At 34.8% G+C, this 24,838-nt stretch overlaps 1 non-coding gene across 1 annotated transcript; it reads right to left on the reverse strand.

Moving 5' to 3' along the window:
- Positions 1–10,824: 10,824 nt before the first annotated feature.
- On the reverse strand, positions 10,825–10,931 carry LOC133820689 (small nucleolar RNA R71). Its single transcript, XR_009887091.1, has one exon. It is a non-coding gene; the product is annotated as a small nucleolar RNA R71 (small nucleolar RNA).
- Between the last annotated feature and the right edge of the window lie 13,907 nt (positions 10,932–24,838).

Consider the following 24,838-nt stretch of genomic DNA (forward strand, 5'->3'; position numbering starts at 1 on the left):
CTGCAGTGTCAATAACATTGGTGAGAAACCAAGCAAGACTCTAGTGATTGACCTTAAATTAAAGAGTCATAAAAGAGTTTCAAAGAAATAGAAGACCTTATTGAAAGCCCAAATTTCACCACTAATGTTTCAATGCTAATTAAATAGAAATTTACAAAGGAACAATGCTGCATAAATATCCAGTTTTGCCATTTAGTTCAAATATTGTTAGATATTAGATGTTTCATGACATCCATATATGTGATAATCAGGAAAACCCCACTCTGAACTTTGTCACAGTTGTCTCAAACAAAATGAAGAAAAATTTATATAAGTTTCATGCAAGTCAATACCTGAAATCAAGAATTTCAACATCTAGGAGTAATTATACACAATTATGTTAGGAAAGGAGATGCTTACTGCCCATGTAAAAAGAAGGCTGACTTTTGCCCTTTCCTTTCCTGTGTTCACCAACTGAAAACAGACAAAGTCTACTAAGTATACCTCTCTTTCTCTATATATACACAAAATATAAATATGTATATATTTATACAAGAAAGCCTCTCCCAGACAAAATAGTAGGAATTACTGTGTCATTAAACATAGACAAAATAGTAGAAATACTCATTTCATTTAGATACATATAATTTCATGTAATATAAAGGTCATTCAAGGTAGCATCATAAGCCTATTAATGACCATGGTTCATCACTACAGCCACTACTCACCTTAGACCATAATCCAAAAAATGTGAGAAATTTTAAAGTGCCAAGTTAATAAGCTTCCATGCTCTCAACTTGACATAAAAATAAGCTCACAAAAAATCACAATAAAATCCAAACTGCAAGCATTGCACACAACAAGCATAAGCATGATTCAAGTTAGATCTGAAAGAATAGAATCATTTTTTGATCAATAGATAATTGAGATAATTATATGCAACTAAATACTTGGTAACATTTATAGAGGGTTTAAGGTGATAATAATAATTTCAAAGCAATTAATGATCCGGATTTAAGACATCTCTCACATTTAATAGCAGTGAGAATAGAAATTATTTAGTCAAAACTATGAAGATAAGATAGCGTAAAAGTGAATTACAAGTCCAGGAGACTAGATGATTTCTTAAGAGAACACACTATGAAGAGAAGATAGCGTAAAAGTGAATTACGTCTTCTAGCTTTGCTATATAATTCGAACTCAACTCACTAACATGGCAAAGTCCCTGAAAGAGAAGAATGAGAGAGCATTATCACTTCCCAAGTTCACATCCCATCTATAGGAATTGAAGAGTAAATATATTGGCTAAAAAGAGGAACGAAATGTACCTCCCGTCCAGGTGCTTTCTCTACAAAAGCTCCATAATTTGTTATTGACTTGATCTCACAGTTCCTGAGTGAGAGTTCAAAGGCCAGAAACTCTAACCACTTAACAACTTCATAATCAACAAAGTCAAAAAGTCCACAAACAAAATCCTATTTTAGATAAACAAGATTTGTACAAACATTTAGGATGCTTCCCTGATCTACATCGTATAAAAACATAGAAAATAAACAATAAAAAAAAAATCAAAGGACATAATCATATACCTATATATATCGCCTACACTTGGAACCATTGTCATATTACTTATAATTGCTCTAGCTTTTTCCAAGCTTAACAAATCCCTTGAGGTGATTTCCACCTGAAAATGTAATGAATTTGTTATAATTAGCTAGCAGTGATGAAAATGATATCCGGAATTAAAAATCAGTTGCATACAAGGCTTTCTTCTAATCTTACAGTCCCGTCCTCTTCTGTGTCAATAGCATCTACTCCTGTCTCTTCTATAATGCTCTTTACCTTCTTCCCACCACTACCAATGATTACATGTATATCTTCTCAGGTCTGACCTGTAGTCGAACAAGATCATGTAAACAAGAATCACAATACTGTTGCAAACCATCAATTCCAAGCATTGAAGCAATATATATATTATATATATATGGCTCCAAGCATTAACAGACCTTCATGACATGAATCAGGGGGGCATGCTTTGAAAGCGCTCTGGACGGAGGAGGTGAGCACTACCACATTTCAGTTGCATTAATTCATGTAGACACACTCAATCATATAACAACAGAAAAAAAGAAAAAAAAATGTTCAAATATTAAAGGCCCATACATGGAAATTTGGTTCAACAATATTAAAAACTGTAGTCAGAAATACCGCAAGAAGAAATTTGGGAAAATTTCATCACTATTTAGCATGCATCTTTGTAAAATTACCAAGGATATGCTTCCGCCCATCCTTTGCTTGGTAGGGAAAGTAATTCCAGCCACCTAGAAAAATATGGGCAAGTGTTACTTCTTGCTATTACTACAGATGACCAGTGTGAGAATACATCAAAATTGCATATTTTAGGCTTTTATGTTGTGAGAATTATTGGAATAGAACAATAGGATGAATATTGACTAACCTTAATGTCCATTTAAAAAGCAGTTACACTATCTTCATTTCCTGCGACCTGTAATCGTTGAATTATTTGCTACATTCCACTTGTAAAGTTTGGATCCTACTAACAGTCACATGCTTTATAAACTTATATTTATTAGAACATTTCTGTATTGATTTTAAATTCCTATTCCTCTTCTCTCTTTGATCTTTTCCTCTTATTTTTGACTTTATTATGTTCTTTCTCTACCTGGAAAGGAAAGTCTTTTCTTTTTGCATTTTAATATTGTTATTTTTTTGTCGTGGCTGTATAATCTTAATGACAACTTGGATACAGGGCTTTCTGATCTGAATTTTCAAGAAGAGGAGCTGAGATTTTCTGCCATGGAAGATTCCTCAAATGGGAAAGTGGAGGAGACACCTGAGGTAATACAATCTTCTCAAGATGAGTATAAAGAGGTTGTTGTTGGGGATGTGAAAAATGTGGAGATTCATGATGAAGATGATGATTATGAGCTTGCAAACAAGAGGGAAATTTCCATTTTTGAGCCCGAAGAGAAGAGACCTCAAGTGGAGGAAAGTTCTGAGAATAAAGATGATTTGAAACAAGTTGAGTAAGAAGAGGTGGCTGAGGAGAACACTTTAACTTCTTTGGTTGAGGCTGAAGAGATTCCTCAAGTATTGGACGATTTGGTGTCAAAGATTGAGGCTATGACTTCTATCGTTTCAGGGGGGAGTGAAGAGCCTGAATTGCCTTTATCAGATCAAAAGAATGAGACTAATAATGATAATAGTTCAGCCATGGCAGAACAAGTTATTGATGACCTCATTACTATATGTACCAAACACTGTACATAACAATAGACTTCGAATAAGGCTGCAAAAGAACCCAAACACTCAACACAGTTGAATATGTATTGTACAGAATATTGATGACTAATTTTACTACTATATTAAACATGAAACATATTAACTCCACAAATTAATCAAATCATGAAAGAATATGATTATGTATATATATATTATTGGATCCTTTTCTAACTATATTATAAGGAACAATATAGTGTCCCGTGTATTATATATTAGGATATATGTTTATATTTATATATTAAAGATTTGATATATAGAAAAACTAGAACCTACATATCAAGAAAGATTTGATGTATAAAGATATTCAGTGACTGAAATTACAACTAAAGTGCAGCAAACATGACCACTTCACTGGTGTGATAATCCTGTTTTCCACTCAAGATAGCTCATAAGAACCAAGTAGAGAATTGGTATATATATATATTCCAACAGTTGAAGAAGCAGGAGACTTATGCACCAAATATTGTTAAGCCAAATATTTGTATACATACTAGAAAGACAGTGAAGAAAAGGAAATTGGTAACAAAAAAGAAAGAGAGTGAAGATAAAAATCATAATGCAGCATGTGGACATGTATTATATTATATGCTTTTTTTTCTGTGTAATGATGAAAGCCATAAAAGCTATAAAGTTAGCTTTTATAAATAGATTATTTGAATAACTTTTTTTATAGTTAGCATTATAAATAGATCTCTTTTCTTTTCTCATTTTGAATATGCATATAATTAAATAATAACAATTACTTCTTTCATTAAGAAATCATCTCTCTCAGTTTCAGACCATCCTATTATTTCATATTCTATCATATTTTTCCAGCAAAAGAAAAAAAAAACATAACACACCAATAGTCATTGGTGTTCAGAAACAGAGCATTTCATCAATGAAATAAACTTATTAGATAAGTTATGGATGTATAAATATAAAAAAATATATATAAATTATGCATTGATTTATTAACTAGTATTATAAGCTAAATAACACATATATGTAACACAGATACGAATTATGAACTAACAAATAGACTAAACAATTATTTTGATAGAAATATAATACTTACCCCTTTTTTTCAACTCATAAATGATTAATGCCATAACCTCGCAAGGAGACAGGAACTCCAAAGCATTGTCGAACTAAACAGATCATTGTGAATATTATTGAGAAGTTAATTTCATGACTTTTATTTAATTTGAACCTTTTTTTTTATGAATATTTCATAGACTACTTGTCCAAGTTCTTGGTCTGCATTCTGTTTTGGTATTTTCAGAAACCAAACAAAGTAAAATTCTTGACATAGATCATGATCAGCAATATACTTAGGAAAGTAAAATTAAATTGAGTGTGCCTCATCATGAAGATAGGAGATAGTTTGTTTGTACAAGATACTTCTTTTGAATTAAGCAGAGAACAAAATTATGTTGTACTTTTGACAATTCTCTCTGAATTTTTTTAAAGAAGTCGTCACATAAAAAATGTTTATATTCTTTTATCAAAGTTATATTTCAAACGACTATAAAGCCTTTTCTCTAATCATAAACCCTTCTTGCTACTTTTCTTCTATTTGTTTCATTGTCACTCATTGAGTGCTACTTATTATCATGAATTTTACTTTCTATTCCTTAAATCTAAATAACAAATTATTTGGTCTCTGACTTCCAAAATGACCAATTAAAAGAAATGATTGACTGGTGACTATCAAAGAAATATTCATCAAAAGCAGTGTCTTTATTTATTTAGAGGGCTTATCAGGGACCTGAAATGGCTCTGTGATCAAGAAATGTAAAATAACAATTCTAAATTTGCTTTACTATTTTTCAGGAAAACTAGTAAAACTTATTCACTTATTCAATACCAACAACTATTGGTAGTCTTCTTATGAATAAATGGTTTGTATTAGAACTTTGTGATTAATTCTAAGTATTTATAATATAAAGGTCATGTATTATTGGTATACTAAAGGCTAAAACAAGCTTTTGGACCAACTTAAACCCTTACCTTTCCCTTACTTCTCCTTATTTATAAGAAAAAAAAAACAAAGATGAGAAGGTACATGTTTGTTTGTGGATATATATACATATTGTAACAAGTAAACAAATACATTTGCATAACTTTCTTGTACTATGTCAATCATTATACAATACATTCCACTAGTAAAAAACCTTATATTTTTAAATCCATATACGAGTAAAAGAAAGACACAGCAAACATTGTTAAAAAAATCAGCTACTTATAAAAGACCATTGACCAATAATGAAGGAAATGATAGACTCTTTCTGTTAGCACTATAATACATTGTCAAGGTTTTAAGAGACTATATATAGAGAGTCATCATAAGCTAAAAAGAAGAAAGGAGCCTTTGGGTTTTAAAAATAGAGAAAGAATGACAAGGTGTACTATAACTATAGACCAGAAGTACATAACTATAGTGTACCAAACAATCAGATGTATGTATCTGACCATGAACAGTAGTAAATATGACACAATCCACAAAGACAACAAACAAAGCAGATAGATTGCCATCACTAGTCAAAAGGCCCACATAATGCAAGATCTGTCTAACAATATTAAACGAAGAATGCAATTAATGTGAGAGGAAACCAATGAAAGTATTAAATTTAAATCCTATAAAGATAGATGACAACTCACATTCTTTTAAAGCTTTTGATATTCTCTCCTGTCTATGTTCTGAATGTGAAACTGGTAGGAATTACAAGGAAAAAAAACTTGTCAAGAACTGAAAAACACATTGTTGTGTAAAGGACTTCTGAACAGAATGGAATTTCTTCCTTTCTTTCTATTTCAGACTAAGGTTGTCTTACATTTGATTGAAGCCAATGTTCTTCCGAAACCTGTTGAAGCTGATAACACTGGAAAATGTGGATAGAAAAAGAGAATAATTATTCAAAATGAAGAGCTCAAAGCATGTTCCTGCTGGAAATAATAAGACAAGATGATAAGGACTCTCAAACTAGAAAGAGGAGTAAGAACTCCATCGCTAATTTCTATGCAGGCACCGAATAAAGCCAAGAACAACATCAGAAAATGGCTGCTTTTGTGTTTGGCAATGGCTCTTCTTACCCTGGATTCCACCTTGGTCTTAAAAGGACTTTCTTCCTCATACTGCATAACTTCCTTTGCACTTGTGTCACTTGGGAGAAAACCCACTTTGGCATGCCTGCATAAGATTGAGTACAAAGCAAAAGTACCACCTACAAGAATTTGTCCAAAGGTTAATCAATCCTAGCAGAACAGCTCTCAATAGTTACTTAAATGCAACACAATTAATTACCTTCTCCATCATCATCAACTCTCAGTACTAAAAGGGCATATTTCAGCAAAGAAATGATGGTCATAGTCTAGAAAATAAAGGAAAAAAGGCCATAAGCTGTCTCATCTCATACAAACTCTTTTTGATGAACTGTCCCAAACACATATAGAGGAGCTGAACTTAATTGACCATAGATGACTCCAAGGCATTGAAATGAAAAAATAAGGGTATGCGTCCATGTCTCAGTCTGCATATAATCACGTTAAGAAATCAGCTTAAAAAACTAATCATAACTTGCCTATTTACAACACCGTATCACAACTCGAACCAGCCAAAGATAGCTGACTATGATCGAACACTTAACATTCTTATTGAATGTAAGACTCTTAGCTATGCAACTTGATTGGTTTTCAGACAAATTTCAGTATTGAACATCAGATAAAAGCATATATCCACTGTAGCTAATTCTTAATTCAAGAACAAAGTAATTACATTTTTACAAAAAATTAAATGGTGGGTTACTAATAATCTTACTTTGTGTTTGAATTCGTGCAACAAGTTCGAGATTGATAGAACATTCATGCTCAGTCATATCTCTATTCTGTGAAGTTCTTTAGTGTTGAAAATACAGTTTCTCACTATCAAGCATATTAACATCTGTTTCAAAAATATGGGTACAAATTTTTTCTTTACTGTAATATAAACATATTCATATAACATGCTACTACATCTAACTTTGCAAACAATCATATAAAATAAACACTCTTCCTCAAGTGGTAAAAAATTCACTTTTATGATAGCCAATAGTGTTTATTCAAATTAAATCAACTTTTATGATTGCAGTGAAACTTTCCAAGGTTATCTTGAAGTCTTAAAATTTTGGACAAGTTTTAAATGTATCCCTATTAATTCAAATTATTAAATCATTTGTATATATTTTTGGACGGCTAAGATCTATGATTTTGGGCTGGCAAAGCTACTCATGCCAGACCAAACAAGAACTATGACAAGGGTAAGAGGGACAAGACGGTACTTGGCCCCTGAATGGCAAAAGAACTTTCCAATCTCTGTTAAAACAGATGTTTATAGCTATGGGATAGTTATCCTGGAAATTATATGTTGCAGGTCCAATTGGGAAGTTAATGTGGAAGATACTGATGAGATTGTTCTAGCTAGCTGGGTTTACAAGTGCTTTTCCTCTATGGAGCTGGATAGGCTTGTGATTGGTGAAGAAGTTGATAAGAAGACATTGGAGAACATGGTGAAGGTGGGTTTGTGGTGCATTCAAGATGATCCAACTCTTCATCCTTCATCCTTCAGTGAAAAGTGTGGTGTTGATGTTAGAAGGGATTGAAATCTCTGTTCCTCCATGCCCAACTTATTCCCCCAATTTTGTGTGATTTGTATCAAAATAGATTGCTTCTAACGATGTCTGGTTTACATGATTTGTATGTTCATTTCAAGGAGAAATTTTAAAAAATCTGTAATCTAAATACTAAAACAAAGTGATTATTGGTTGAGAGAAGATTATCAATATACATATATAGACCATAAACTTGGAACTAACCTGGTACAAGACCGTTGTAGACCCACCAGTCAAGCCACGCCGTAGACCCACGAGTCGAGCCACACCGTAGACCCACCGCCGCAAGCACCATCGCACCCACGAGCGAGCCACGCCGTAGACCCACGAGTCGAGCCTCCTTGTCACATGACCTAAGCCGCGGGCCCCCATCACCTTGTTACAAACCTGCAACCAAACAGAGAGAAAGGAAGAAATATTGAATGAGAGAGTAGCTCAGAGAGAAAGATAGAGCGAGAGAGAGTTACCGTTGAAGAATGATGTCGCTGCACTGTCCCTCTCCAAAGCTAGTTTCCGAGAGAAGTCCCTGCACCCTTCCATTCACCCGTCGACCATGTGAAAGAAATAGAGGCAAAAGGACAGAGAGAAAAGAGATCGAGAGAGAGACCAGATGTAGGAGAGAGGTGGAATGGCTAGGGTAGAGAGAGCCGAGAGGAAAAAGAGGGAGAGAGAGAGAGAGGGTGGCGCACCGTATGGAGTGATGAAGGAAGAAAGAGTAAAAAAATGTATGTGGCGGGCTCCCAAAAAAATTACCGCCTTTTTCATTAACTTTGCCACATATATAATATTTTGCATAACACTTTTTCATTAGTATTATATTCATGTGTTATAAATGTGGGTATTTGGTGTAGTGCATGTTGAGTCTAGTTTTGTTTTGTGTTTAGGTTTTATCTAGGTGGATTTTATTAATATTTTTAGTTGTTTAGGGCAGTATTATGCTTTGTCTTTACTTGTTTTCAGGTTTTAGCTTATAAATAAAAGAAAAGAATAATTGGAGAAAATTGGCAGAAAAATGATGAAAAATTTGCTTTTTGGTATCTATTGCGTGAAAAGATGAATCCTCAAGAAATTTTATGGCTTCGGTGAATTTTCGGGATCAAAATTTTAAAAATTGAAGAAATTGTTAAGGACCGCAGTGCTATGATGCTGAGCCGCAGCCCGATCCAAGGCAGAAAGCCTATTTTTCGAGGATAGACAATGGGTCGCGATGCAGGAATAGAAGGTCGCGACGCGCCTAACTTTGTCTGCCAGAAAATTTACACGGGCCGCGGCGTGCTTAACTTCCACGAGAAGCCTAAATTGACATGGGTTGCGGCGCTTGAAATGTTGGGCCGAGACTCACATTGCTTCTGAAGAAAAAATTAGGTTTTATACATAATTTCGACAGGAGAGAAAGATACTAATTTCGGGGAGGACGAACTCTGAAGGAGAAAACACATCGTGGAGCATCTCCATTCACTCTCTACAGTTATTTTTCTTTTACCTTTGAATTATATGTTATTTTCCATTGTTGTTTATGTTTAGAATGATGATTATGAACTAAATTTGTTATTAGGGATTTTAATTAAGTCACTTGAACTTCTATTATGATTTAATGCAAAGTTGATTTTCTTCTTCAATTTTTGAGTCTCTTGTCTATCTATGCTTATTGTTTGATATTTGATTGGAAACATAGCATCATAATCTACATGTTTTTTTTTTATCAAAACCTGAAAAGTGAGATTTAATTATGTTTTGATAGGTTAGACATAAGCTTAATAATAGAACGAGAGTATCCTGATTGTATATGTGGCATATGAAAATTGTGAATGTTTATGCTTCCTAATTGATGAATTTATCATAGAAATATAGAAAATTCCCATCTATGTCGAGGTTTGTAATTCGTAACTTCACTATAAACTGCTTTTGACAAATTGCTAGCTTGATAAGAAGGAGAAAAGAAAACATGCATTAGTAATTGATAGGAGGGATAATTGATGAGATTAAAACCCCTAATTTTTTAATCTTCAATTGATTTTTTTTGTTTCTTTATCTTTCTTTATTCTTGAATTTACAATAGTTTACGTTCTTGTTCTTTACTTTTACGAACAAACATATTGTTAACCAAATAGAAATAGAAAGATTAATTGATTGGTAATTTATAATTAAGTCCTTGTGGGACGATAGTCAGTCTTACCAAGATTTATTACAAATTACGACTGTGTGCACTTCCATAGCTATTAAATTTCGCAACAAATTTTTGGCACCGTTGCTGGGGACTGAAAATGATCAATATCAAAGTAATTAATTTTATTTCTAATTTGGCTATTCTTTGAAATGTTTCTAACTTGTTTTGCGTGCATTCTTGACCATTTTTTCAAGTAGTTCTGTTATATGCGTAGCAAAAGAGGAGTAGATAGCCTTGTTCCTATTAATCTTGAGATTGAGAAAGCGTGCAGGCAAAATTGTAGAAACAAAAGAGCTGTGGTTATGGAAAATCCTCAAACAATGATGGGTTTAATGGAGGGGAGCCACAAGTGGTGCTAGGACGAGCTCAAAATCCATATGTGAGAAGCTTACGAGATTATGTACTCCCAACTGTTATGGGAATGTAAACATGTAGAAGACCACCAACTGTGGAGGCTAATAACTTTGAGATTAAGCCGCCGATTTTACAAATGGAGCAATTCACCGTGAAATTTGGTGGCTTACCTTTAGAAGACCCTGACATGCATTTAGCTAATTTTCTGGAGCTATGTGCAACATTCAAGTATAATGGGATGAGCGATGATGCAATCAGATTGAGGCTATTCCCATTTTCGCTATGGGAAAGAGCTAAAAGTTGGTTGAACTCCCTTCAATCCAATTCTATAATTACTTGGGAGGATTTGGCTTAGAAATTCCTTGCCAAGTCTTTCATCCATCAAAGGTTGCTAAATTAAGGGGTGAGATCAATAATTTTTACCAGCTTGAGGGGGAATCTTTATATGACTCTTGGGAGCGATTCAAGTAATTGTTGAGAAATTTTCCTCATCACGACATTGAAAAGTGGATGTTGGTCCACAACTTTTACAATGGATTGTGCGGTACTACTTGCACCATAATTGATGTCGTACCTGGAGGGGCATTCATGAGTAAGAGTGCCAATGAAGTATATGAATTGTTAGAAGACATGGCCACCAACAACCACCAATGGTCCGATGAGAGGTCAACCGGTGTTATAAAGGTTGTTGGAGTTCATGAACTTGATGCCATCATTACCTTGACTGCTCAAGTTGTTTCCTTCACAAAACAATTGCAACAGAATACTGTGCCTGTTAATGCCATTCAGATGCCAACAGGTTATGAAATTTGTGGTGGTCCTCGCCAATTTGAGCAGTGTATGTCAACAAAGTTCTATAACACCATCCCTATGGAGCAATTCAACATGATGAGTAATTTTAATAGGGAAGTCAACAACCCTTTCTCCAACACTTATAACCCAGGGTGGAGAAATCACCCTAATATTTTATGGAGAAATAATCAGGGCCAGCAACCTCAGCTCCAACCTTAATCTCAGCAGACTATGCCTCAACCTCAAACACCACCACCTAGGCCACCAGTTCCTGAAGAGAAGACAAATGAATTACAAGCTGCACTATTGACTTTGACCAACTCCCAAGCTCAGTTCATGACTGAAACTCGGTCATCCATCATAAATCTTGAAATGCATGTGGGTCAATTGGAAAATATGTTACAAAGTAGACCTTAAGGAAATTTTCCAAGTAATACTGAGGTGAATCGTAAAGATTAGTGCAATGCAATCTCCATGAGGAGTGGTAAGGAGTTGAAAGAGCCAATTGAGAAATCTAGTCTTTCAACAAAAATGGAGTCTGAAATAAAAGGAAAGGTGGAAGAAAAGGTTTCTCAGAACCTTGAGAAGAAGCAGCCAAAAATAAGTATTGAGCATCACATCAAGATCCCATATCCTCAGAGGCTGCAAAAGAAGACACTTGACAAGTAGTTTTCCAAGTTCTTAGATGTTTTCTGAAAACTTCACATCAACATTCCCTTTACAGGAGCTTTAGAACAAATGTCGAGTTATGTGAAGTTCATGAAGGAAATCTTGTCAAAGAAAAGGAAATTGGAGGATTATGAGACGGTGGCACTTACTGAGGAGTGCAGTGCAATATTGCAAAAGAAACTACCTCCCAAGATTAAAGATCCGAGTAAATTTACCATTCCTTGTACTATAGGGAACGCAGTTTTTGAGAAGGCATTATGTTATTTAGGGGCAGATGTGAATCTGATGCCTCTATCTATCTATATAAAATTGAAATTGGGAGAAGCTCGCCCTACTACCGTGTCCCTACAAATGACTGATCATTCAGTGAAGCACCCAAGAGATATTAGTGAGGATGTAGTGGTAAAAGTGGAAAAATTCATCTTTCATGCGGACTTTATTATTCTTGATATGGAAGAAGATGAAAATATTATGATCATTCTTAGGAGACCATTTTTAGCTATTGGAAGGGCGCTAATATGTGGAGAAAGGGGAATTGAAGTTGCGAGTGCAAAATGAGGAAGTAACATTTAATGTTTTTGCTGCAACTGAAATTCCAACATGTTGTAGAGTGAATGTGATAATAGGAGGCAGTAGTAAGGTGGAAATGATTAAGAGAAAGGTCATTGCTCAAGATGGTAGTCGAACAGTGCATAATCATGTGAAAAAGTTCTTCAGTGGGAAAGATCGAATGCTACATGAGCAGTGGAACGCTCCAAAACATTGCAACATCATAAGATGGGCTTTCTCATATGACACTTTGGCTCTTAAAGATTCGACTGGTGGTCTTGATTCGAGTTAATTTGAAGATGAATTCAACATGTGGCTAAATGACATTAATGATAGTGCATTTGAAGGTAATTGATAATTCAGTCCTTGTGGGACGATACTTGGTCTTACCAAGATTTATTACAAATTGTGACTTTGTGCACTTGCCTAGCTATTAAATTTCGCAACAAATCACTTGAGTAACCAGGGGAGGTACATGTTGAGGAAGAAGAGGAGAAGCCTCGAGGACGATGACTGCTGTTACTACGGATGGGGTGGAGTTTGTTGTTGCTACTCCTGATGAGAGCTGACACCTTTGTCTTTGACTGAAGACTCAGTGGAAGATCCTGATGTGGATGTATATTTTTTTGGTACTCTATCCTTTTTACCACAGGCCCAGCTCTGGACCCACATGCCTTGAAGGCACCCCTTAAACCTAAGGCATCGGGAAAATCCATCTCATCACATGAAAAGGAACGTGCAAAATATTCATATACAAGGAATATTTAGTCAGAATATTGCAAAGAAAAGAACAGAGCAAGAACCCTACCCTCCGAGCTAGTGGAAGAATCTACTACGATCAACTCAGGGTTATGAACCAAACTGGGTATAACTTCTAACTCCTAGATTACCAGAGGTGGGGGAGAATCTAGAATTATTACATCGTGGGTTCTAAGGGGTGCATTATCTTCTTTCGAGCTAGATTCATCAATGAATTGCCTAAAACCGGGGGAGAATACACCTTGACGTAAGGAAGGTCATGTCCTACTATTCGTACCATATTCCTAAAAAAATGGTGGACCTAAAATGGCGGGTATTGTCTACTACAATGGTGCATCTGGGGAAGCTGTGGTCATAGTGTATCACCAAATGATCCACACACTTGAGGAGCGTTGTATTCAGGTCTGGGTCAACAGGAAGTCGACTCCCGAGCTGATGGCGGTTGAAAGGAATTAGCCTAAAACTTGTAGCAGCCCGATCTAGTTCTCTATATGGGTTACCTTGGCCGGAAGTGCCGGCTGCTGGCCCAGACTCAGCTTGCTCTAGATCAGGATCCTGCCCATCCTCAGGAACTCTCCTCTTGCACAATAGTGGCGCCACATATTCTTCCTCCTCGATGTCTTCAATGGCGGACAAGACTTTTAGAGGAGGGGGAAGATCAGGAAGTACAGGAGGTGGACCTTGGGCCCTCATAGCCAGCGTCTAGTCTTTGCGTATCAGGCTGCAGGCCACCATGGTAGCATCATTCACTACCTGTCGAAATTCATTCTCCTTCAAAGGAAGACTAGACAGTGTTTCGTATTAACCTCCAAGGGTCTTAGATCGCCCTGTCCTATTGAATATAGCTGCATAAAAAAGGAACTCAGTTAGGAGGAATAAACTCAATAAAAAAATGATAAGGGAGTTCGCATACGAAGTTCAAAAAGTTAGGAGACTTACGAGGGCACTTGTAGTATCGGTGATTGCAATTCTTGAACCCATTCGACATAAATAACTGGTCTTTATAGTCATTTGGGTGGTTGGGGAGGTCAATGACAGAGGTCGTGCTGGGGAAATGAGTGAGGTAAAGAAGTCGTGACCTCGTTCCTTATGATCTGGGATGGCTTTGGGGACTTCCCACTCGTGCCCCAAAAATAGATATTTTAATCCCGCCAAGAGTCAATACGAGTTTGGGGGGAGCTGGAACGGAGCCAGTTCGTTGTAGTTCAAGAAATCTACGAAGTACTGGTCTTAGGGGAAGAAAACACTTGCCTTCAGATGCTCATCATTCCAAGCCCCAAAGTCATCTTGAAGTGGGGCTCAGCTCACTCTCCTTCCAACGGAGGTCGGGCAATGAGGCCGTCAATCCCCATCTTAATCCCAAGGCTTAGCAGTATCTTGTTCACTTTCCCCTGAGTCGTAATTCGGCACACGATGTGCTCGGCCTCCAATAAGGCGTCAGGGTCGACAACAGTCTCCTTTTCCACCACTAGGCCAAAGTGAGGAATAGGAGATTCATATGTGACCTTCTTTCCCTTATTCTTGTTTTGGGTAGAGAAGCTCGCGATGTTTTTCTTCGGTGGGGCCATGATCTAACTCGCTTGATGACAAAGCGGCATATTAGTAGCGACCTAAAATAATGACTAGCTACAGCGATAAAGGTACAGTGACCTAAGGGTTTGAGTGTGGTTTACTTTTGGTGATTAAAAAATTACACGAGTAAGTTATGTCCTAGCATCAACGTGTGTTTCCACGTGTAGTCCTAGGACACACACTATAGACTCGGGAAATTCCCTGATACTTCGGGATTCGCGTGTCTGACCTATCAGACCCATTACTTTTCTTTTGAAAGCAGTTTAATGCCAAACCACTTAAGGAATCGTGACCCTTAAGCCACCTAGAGCCAAACCTAAAAACCTCTCAACTTCTATATCCAAACAGGTATCCTAATCGATTCATCAGCAAAACTTTCCTTACAAAACCCAGAAAATATGCCCAGTTGTTAAACACCTTATTTCTAAACAGGCCTAATATCGTTCTTTTAGCCTAAACCAGTCCTTATTTGAACTACATGGCTAGAACACAAAACTGTACTAATATATATATATATATATATTTAAAAGCAAAATGAACTCATTAGAAAATAATGAGTGAAAGATTCAAACCAGATGAGGAAATACTTACAGTTTATATGTTTGCTCGATGAGAATATTGATGCTTCCACATGTTAGAGGTTGAGTGCTTTTGAGAAATGAAAAAAGGTGATGAAGGATTTTGAAAAAAGTTTGAGAGAGAAAGGGAATTTTTGTTTCTGAAAGGAAAGTTTTTGAATGCGAAGGTGGTGAGGTTCAAGTCTGATCTCCCTATTTATACCTAATCTTTGGGAATTAATCTGAGCCATCTGATCGGGTCAGCTTGGGATCTAAAGACCAAGATTGAATGACCCGTGCGGCGGCAAAAAGTTGACAAGACAGTTGTCACAGTCATCGAAACCCGAACAGATGCTAATTACAGACAGCCACATGTTCAATACTCGAGTAGTGTGCATGCATGATTTCACATGACAGAAGCCTAAACTCCACTACTGTGCGTGTCAGAAAATGATGACGTCAGGCACAAGAAGGATCCTAAAAAACTTGGAGGCTCTTTATACTCTCATTAATGTCCAAGCTGCATTGCACATTTATTGTCCGAGATAACAAGAGTAATTTCTATAGGCAATTGTATCCCTATGTAAATGGGAATTATCTTGATTAAATGCCTACCATATTTATGCACACGGTTACCCAAACCTGTCGAGGAAATTCCACTATAAATACCAGGGATAATGGACATGAAACTGGACTGATTTTTGTAATACATAAACTCTACAGAAATTGTGAGAGAATAATATTATTTTCTCGTGGAATAGGTGCATTTTAACCACTGAACCACATTGTGTGAAAAGTTGTTCATATAGTTCATTACGGTTTACAAATAAGCATTAATATTTTTCTTGTTGGATTTCTAAATCTATTGTTGGTGAAAAACCACGTCAATAGGTACTAAATTTCAATCTTTAACCCATTTCTTTCTGTAATCCCTTCCAAAAATTCAAAGTAAACATTGAGCCTCTGTTAGAGATAATTGATGTTGGTACCCCGTGAAGTCTCATAATTTCACTAACATACAACTCTGCGTATTGTTATGCTGAATGGGTCATTATGACTGGTAGGAAGTGAGTAGATTTGGTGAGTCTATCTACTATTATCTAGGCAGAGTCATGTTGTTTTGTGGTCCTAGGTAACCCTACCACAAAATCTATTGCTATATCTTCCCACTTCCACTCTGGAATATAGAGTGGTTGTAGTAACCTTGCTGGCCTTTGATGTTCTGCCTTCACTTGCTGACAAGTTAGGCATCTGGCGACAAACTTAGCGATGTCTTTCTTCATCCTCGGCCACCAATATAACTTTTTAAGGTCTTTGTACATCTTTGTAGATCCCAGATGTAAGGAATAGGGTGTCGTATGTGCCTCTTTCATATTACTCATCTTAATATAATCATCATTAGGCACACATATTCTATCCTTGTATTGCAGTAGCCCTCCCTTGGACATAGAGAAGTCGTCGTCACCATTTTCTTATTCCAAAACCTCTTGTTTCACTAGGGCTTTATCCACTTTCTGCCCTTCCCTGATTTGATGTAGCAAGGTGGAATACAGGGTGAGATTAGCTAGGCCTCCTATTATAAACTCTATTCCAGCACTGATGGTCTCTTTCTGCAATGGTGCATCTATTGTACTGAGGACTGAGACACCTTCCATGTCCCCGCCTACTTAATTCATTGGCCATTACATTGGCCTTCCCTGGGTGATATAGAATTTTGCAATCATAGTCTTTCACTAATTCTAGCCACCTTCGTTCTCTCATATTCAACTTTATCTAAGTGAAGAAGTATTTTAGACTCTTATGGCAAGTGTAATATTCGCACTTATCTCCGTATAGGTGGTGTCTCCATATCTTGAGTGCAAAAACTAGTGCTACCAGCTCTAAATCATGGGTAGGATGTCACTATTCATAGTCTTTCAGCTGTGTCGAGGCACAAACAACTACCTTCAAATTTTGCATCAACACGCATCCTAAGCAATTCTTGGATGCATCACAATACACAACGAATTTTCCCCCTTTAGTGAGAACATAAAGGATAGGTGCAGAGATTAGTTTATCCTTCATAGTTTGAAAACTCTCTTCATATTTCTTGGTTCAGGTGAACTTTTGGTGCTTGTGGGTCAGATTGGTCAAAGGTGTTGGAAAATTGGAGAAACCCTCAACAAAATTTCGGTAATAACACGCTAACCCTAAAAAACTTTGGGCCTCTGGGGCATTCTTGGGTTGGGCCAATCCATAATGACCTCATTCTTAGCGTGTTCCAATACTATTCCATCTTTGGACATTATATGCCCTAGGAAAGTTACTTGTTCAAACTAGAATTCACACTTGGAAAACTTAGCATAGAGCTGATGTTCTCAAAGTCTGTTGAGCGTCAGTATTAAATACTCATCATGCTCTTCCTTAGTCTTAGAGTTTATTAGGATGTCATCTATGAACACCACTATGATCTTGTCCAAAAATTCCTTAAATACTCTGTTCATCATATCCATAAATTTTGTTGGGGCATTTGTGAGTCTAGAGCGAGTTCTGAATGTCGTCTTGGGAATACCTCCTTCCTTCACTTTCAACTAATGGTACCCAGATTACAAATCAATCTTGGAGAACAATGCTGCCCCTTGTAGTTGGTCAAAAATGTCATCTATCCTAAGAAAATGATACTTGCTCTTGTTTGTGACCTTGTTAAGTTCCCGGTAATCGATGCACATTCTCATACTTCCATCTTTATTCTTCACAAATAGTATCGGTGCCCCCCCCCCCCCCCATGGAAAATGACTTGGTCGAATGAAATTCTTATCCAACAACTCTCGTAGTTGGGTCTTAATTTCTTTCATGTTCCATTCGGTAGGGTGCCATAGATATTGGTGTTGTTTCTGGTGCAAGTTTGATCACAAATTTGATTCTCTATCCGAGGGTAAACTTAGTAGGTCCTTAGGAAATACTTATGGAAATTCACAGACTATGTGAACATTTTCTAGTTTCAACTCGATCTCTCTAGATTTAGCTACAACACTTGCCAAATATGATGAACACCCATGGTGCATCATGTTCAAGCTTCCAATACTGGTATGACAGATGTGCGGAGTCCCGTTGATTCTCCCTTAAAAGAAAAGACTCCCCTTCGTCTGGTCTAAACTCTACTATTTTCCTTCGACAGTCTATAGTTGCTCCAAACTTAGTCAACCAGTCCATGCCAAGAATTACATCATAATCTGACATATCTAATTCTATGAGGTCTGTTGGACATGCAACATTGAAAATCTTTGTAGGATTGCCGAATAATTCATTGGAAGAAGCCTTATAATATGCACTATATAAAAAGAAAAATTACAAAAGTTATTAAAATGTAGAAACATGTAATAGTTGTTGCATATTAAGAAATATTTTAAAAATTTTAAAACTTACCTCATTATCATTGAATCAATTTCTTCAGGACGTTTGTGTCCTTTCAGTGGATCCAAGAACACGATTTTTCATTTTGGCATGGCAATCACCAACATCCAATGTTCCCTAAAATAATAAGCATGTTAAATAAAATAATTAAAATTTTAATATGAATAATCAAATAAGAAAAGTTTATAGTATTTCTTACCGTATGTTCCAAGGTATAAAGTATAGTTGACCAACTCTATTCATGGTCATCAACCAATTTTCCAAGTCAATGGTTGATCGTTCTACATCTTTAGCATTATTAATGCTAAGACGCTCAGTGTCAAAAAACTTGTAAAAAACACGCTGATTTGGAAATAGGGACTCCCAAATGCATCTGCAAAATTTTCTTAAGTGTTAAATATTTTTGAAAATTTTCTGCAAAGTTTCCCCTATAAATAGGACTACCCAAACATGTCAACATTCAATTTACTATGAAAATATGCAATAGATCACAGAGCAATACTCATAACCATTCTAAATTTCCTATCATTCCAAAGAATTAGTTTAAGGGATACCTTAGTCCGAATATCATTGTTGAGCCTCCAATCATATGCAAAGTAGCAACTTGTTCTACATCATCTGAAGTTATAAAGATTGACTCATGATTCATGAATGATGGGTCCACTAGAACTGAGACTACTTTGTTTATTCCCTTAACTCTGCAAAATTCTCTCACCATAAACATAAGGCTAACATGGATGTGATTCATGATGTGATTGCCAAATGGTTGGCCTTCTATCGGAGTGTTTTTTGGATTGACGTGAGATCCAGCTGATGACAGATGTGGGCTGGACGTAGAATTACGGTTCGTCTTATCCTTGGATGGGCTTGTTGACATAGGAGGTCTCTTTTTTAGAGGACCCTGCACAACATCAAGTAAAATAAATATTAAAATAATAACGGACCAACAAAAATTTTAATAGGTAACAAATTAAAGAATTCTTTTATACATGATCAGTCATAATTAATTCTTTTGGCCAAGGAATGAATACGTCATAGGTATCCTGAACATAGCGTATCTCCCCACCAGAACATGGGATTTCATCATCCTTTTGTAAGTTTCATAGGGATTTCATCAGCAGCTAAACCGAGACGAAGATGTCTTGGTACATTTTTTAATTCTGGATTGAAATAATTTACCTTCTTCCAGGCCTGTGAAGTTGTAGGATGTCGGAGTTTACCATCTTTCACTCGTCTAGTCTCATGCCATATTAAGTTCTTAGAGTGTTCTGCTCTTCGATATAATCGCTTCAGCCGCGAAATAAAAGGTAAGTACCATAGCACTTTATGAGGAGTAAGTTTCCTTAACTCCTTACTTTTGTTAGGTTTGTACCGTGGTAAACCACATTCTGGGCAAGTGTCCATGTCTACATACTCCTTACGATATAAAACACAATTATTCGGACATGCATGAATCTTCTCATACTTAAACCCAATCAAACTTAATGTTTTCTTTACTTCATATGTAGACTCTGGAAAACAATTTTCTAGCGGCAAAATCTCCTTGAAAGCAGCTAAAAATTAACTAAAACACTTATCACTAACTCCATTTTCTGCTTTTATGTTATAAAATTTAACCATTGTTGGCAATATTATTTTATTACAACCACTGAACAATTGTCTATATGCATCTCTAACCACACTATCAAATTTTTCTGGATTATGAACAAACTCTTCTTGTGATTCATCAAGCAATTCTATAAGATGATCATCAAAATCATTACTCTCAAAATCATCTACACCTCGCCTACCTAATGGATATGGGTCGTCATTTAATAATTCTCCATGCCAATACCATCTAGTATAACTTATATCAAATCCCTGAAAAAATACATGATCCTTTATCATGGTAATATTCCCCTTTACTCCATTACCACAATCGATACAAGGACAATGAATTCTTTTTAGATCACTACAATTCTTTAGGAAAAACTCTAAAAAATTGTTGAATCCATCTTGAAATTGTGGGGTTTCTCTCCTCTCAAGCATCCATGATTTATCCATACTAATAACAATATTAAATTCCTAAGAAGTTAGAAAAAAAACTTATATAAGTTTCAAAAACAATACAATCATGTAAAGAGTTATACTCTATACACATTAACTTTAGGCATGCTATTAGGTTCTAGTCTTATAAAATTAAAAAAAATCGGCAGAGTTTCCTCTGTTTCTATAGCATACCATAATTTCATAATTACCTATAAAATCAATACAAACAAACACAATAGTCAAGTATATATGAATCCATCATTATTAGGTTATAGTATTATAATTTTTTGTTAAAAATCAACAGAGTTTCCTCTGTTTCTATAGCATAGCGTAATTTCATAATTACCTATAACATCAATACAAACAAACACAATAATCAAGCATAGATGAGTCCATCATTATTAGGTTCTAGTCTTATAGATTTTTTAAAATATTCGGCAAAGTATCATCTGATTCTATAGCATACCGCAATTTCATAATTTCCTATAAAAACAACACAAACAAACACAATAATCAAGCATAAATGAATCTATCCTTATATCACCACAACACGCTAATTTTCCAGAGCCTACTTCACTAATTTTCAAATATAACTTTCACTAAATCCAATATGCATGATTTAATTAACATTATCTTTATACATAAATCTTGTAGTAATATAAATAAAATTATAAAAATAACTAACCTTCAATATTACTCTTCAATTCACCCGAAATGAACAACAAAGTCACCACTCAATCGATGACCCTACTAAAACATTACTTACATAATTATTAAACTACATAATTAATTATCAAACCACTAAATAAAAAAAACAAATCAAACTAGTTATAGAAACTAATGAACAACATATTGGTCATCTTCAAGCAATTTATTTTTTCAAATATTTAAAAAGCAAATTCATCTTGTCACAATTTCTAAAATTTACTAATATACATATATATATTTATAATAAACCAAATTTTTCTCACATTATTTAAAATAAAAAAATAAACAAATAATTAGAAAAGTTAACAAAATATTACTAAATCTAATTATAAAATTCGGAATAATATATAAAAAACATAGAAAAATAAAAAATTATCATCAAAACAATGATTTAGTAATCCATACCTGTTTTGAAGCTCAAAAGCACCTTACAATGACAAAAATCCTGTCAAAATCCAGCAAGAAACACCAAGAACCCATGAGAAATAATACCCACGACCAAATGTATTTTTTTCCTCTAAAAAAACAAAAAAAAAAGAAGGGTTTTTAGGCTATATTTCAGTTTCTAATGAAGGAAAGTTGTAAGAAATAATGAAAAAAAAAAGGTTTGATTCAAGAACAGGGTTGTGTCGTATAGTTCCATCAATGGAGTTTTTGGGAGCTTTCGGGGTTTGCACAGAGGAGAAGAGAAGGGTTATGAGCCGTTAGTGTGGAAGAAAGGGTTTTAAGGATGCTCAGCCTCGTGTGGCTGGGCACTTTCTACTGTGGTTTTTATGTAAAAACCGAAGTAGAAAGAGTACTTTCCACTTCGATTTTTACATAAAAACCGTAGTTGAAAGTTACCAAAAACTAATATGGGACGTGTTTGGCTTGGCCCTTTTTTTACATCCTTCTTCTCTCTAAACTGAAGTCATGAGCATGTGCAACCAAACATGACCATCTTTCAATTGAATTTTTAACTTCGTTTTTTTAAGAAAGTGAAGTAGTATCTAATTTTTTTTAGCGCCAAATTCAAAAGCGAAGTAAAAGAGTTTAAAAAGATTTTTACTTCAGTTTTTTTGTATGCTGAGTATAAAAAGTGAAGTAAAATCCTATATTTCTAGTAGTGGGCATTCATAGGTTTTAGTCCTCTTAAGAATCTCTGAACTCTCTGTTGAGAATAAATTTTACAGGATCATAAATATTTTCATGTATGTTTCATATATTAAACAAATTAACATATAAAACATCCTAGAAATATGTTTCTAATGAATTTCATAAAGTAAATCAAATAGCAGAGTTTAAGAATCTTACTTTTACAAAGTCGATATTAAGATTCCTTCCTTCCCTCTCTCTAACCCTTGTTGCTTTTTGCTGTAGAGTAATCACGAGAGAGTGAACTGGATCGTCAAGCTACACAGTCTTCCACAATTACCTTTGATCACCTAGATTAGGGTGGGCAATTCTCAACACATGAGATAGGAAAATTATAGAGAAGAAGTGGGCGGCCACACTAGGTCTTTTGAGTCTAGGATTTTCTTTTTCAAAACATAAGATCTCAAAACCCTAGACATAAGTACCAATTTATAGCAACATTTTAGGTTTAATTTAATTATATAATTTAAATAATAGCTTAAAAATACCCTATATATCTAAATACTATAGTATATGCCGAGCCTTGAGATTTTTCCATTTTTAAATTCAAAGCATAAAAACCTTTAAATTCAAATACTATTATTTTCTATAATTATATAATAAAACAAAACCCTTATTAATTTTAAATAAAAATAATATAATATATATTATAAACAAATTTTTATAAACGAAATCTTATAAAGTTTTATTAAAACTTTATATACATATATATAATTATAATATATGGAAGACTTCTCAATGGTTACTACTTAAGATGGGTACTAACAATTATGATGATGTGGCAACATAGTGACTTGGTATAGGTAGTCAGGAACAGATAAATATTTTTAAAAAAAATTAATTTCAAATTTTCATATATAATGCTTAAATAAGATTTTTTTTAATTTTTTAATTTAATAAATATGTGACCGCCATGTAATCAGGTATTCTTTCCAAAAATAAAAAAAATCAAAATTTATTTTTAGAAATATTAATTAACAACTATAAATATGGATCATTGATCTTAATCTCATGATTAATATTAAAGTAACTATCCATCGGTAGTAACCATTAAGAGTGCCCCCATAATATATATTATAAACAATCTAGATGATTTAATCAAAGACATTATGGGGATCATGGACCCATGAATTCAAGCTCCAATAATTTAGCGTAAAATTATTATCAAATAATTTCACTACCTTATTAATTCCTCATGACTCCACCAAAGACTCGAAATTGCACTCTTGAACTCATAGAACGCTTTACGCTTAAAGTAATACGTTATCCATTGTTATAACCATAATTTGTAATTAAATCCTTTATAGATGATCTACAACTGATTCGGATGCAAATTACCGTTTTACCCCCTTATTGTATTTTATCCTTAAATACCACTAAGTTCCTTGTAAATGGTATTTATGTGAACTTTAATCACATAAATGAGTACTCAATCATTTAATGCGCTGAACCAAGCTATAACGTGATTATCATTTCACTTCTCAATAGAAGCTATAGATGTTCATATCTACGATTAACACCCCCACTGAATTATACTACCAAGTCCCCAAGATATTAGGGTAAGTTGGTAACAAACAATTCAATGGACTTGAATAATACAACCAGTTAGAATACTAACCACTCAAAATTGAGATTGAATTGACCTATGGTAAACTTCATGATATGACTATATTAGATAATAATTGCACATTTACTTATGTATATAAGGTCAATATCAGTCCAGTCCGATGTAACAAATACATCTGATCTTATCTACTTTGCTAATGTTCTAGAAAGAACATAACACAATTTGTAAGTAGATCGTATCGTAGATTGGCAAGTCAGTGTAAATCCTGTGCACTGACTAATCTTAGGACTAACTTATTTTTTAACATATAATCATATTTATATTCCACTGTGATTACCTCACTATAAATATGATTAGCTATATGCTCGTGATTTAATATAAGTTTATATTAAACAAATAATCATGAAAATAAAACATGTGAGCAAAGTGATTGACCAAGTCAAAAATGATTTCTATTCTTTTATTAATAATAAAATGAGATTACAAAGAAATTGGGTTTTAATTAGGGCATAAAACCCCAACAAACTCCCACCTGCACTAATTGAAACTAATGCCTTAATTCTTCTAATCCCATTTCCTTGATACGCTTATAAATATAGTTTTTGGCAGTGTCTTCGTAAACGGGTCCGCAAGATTGTCTTTAGATGAAATCTTCATAACCTTCACATCTCCCATGCGC

This window comes from Humulus lupulus, chromosome 2, assembly GCF_963169125.1.
Source record: "Humulus lupulus chromosome 2, drHumLupu1.1, whole genome shotgun sequence".
In the NCBI taxonomy this organism is placed as follows: Eukaryota; Viridiplantae; Streptophyta; class Magnoliopsida; order Rosales; family Cannabaceae; genus Humulus; species Humulus lupulus.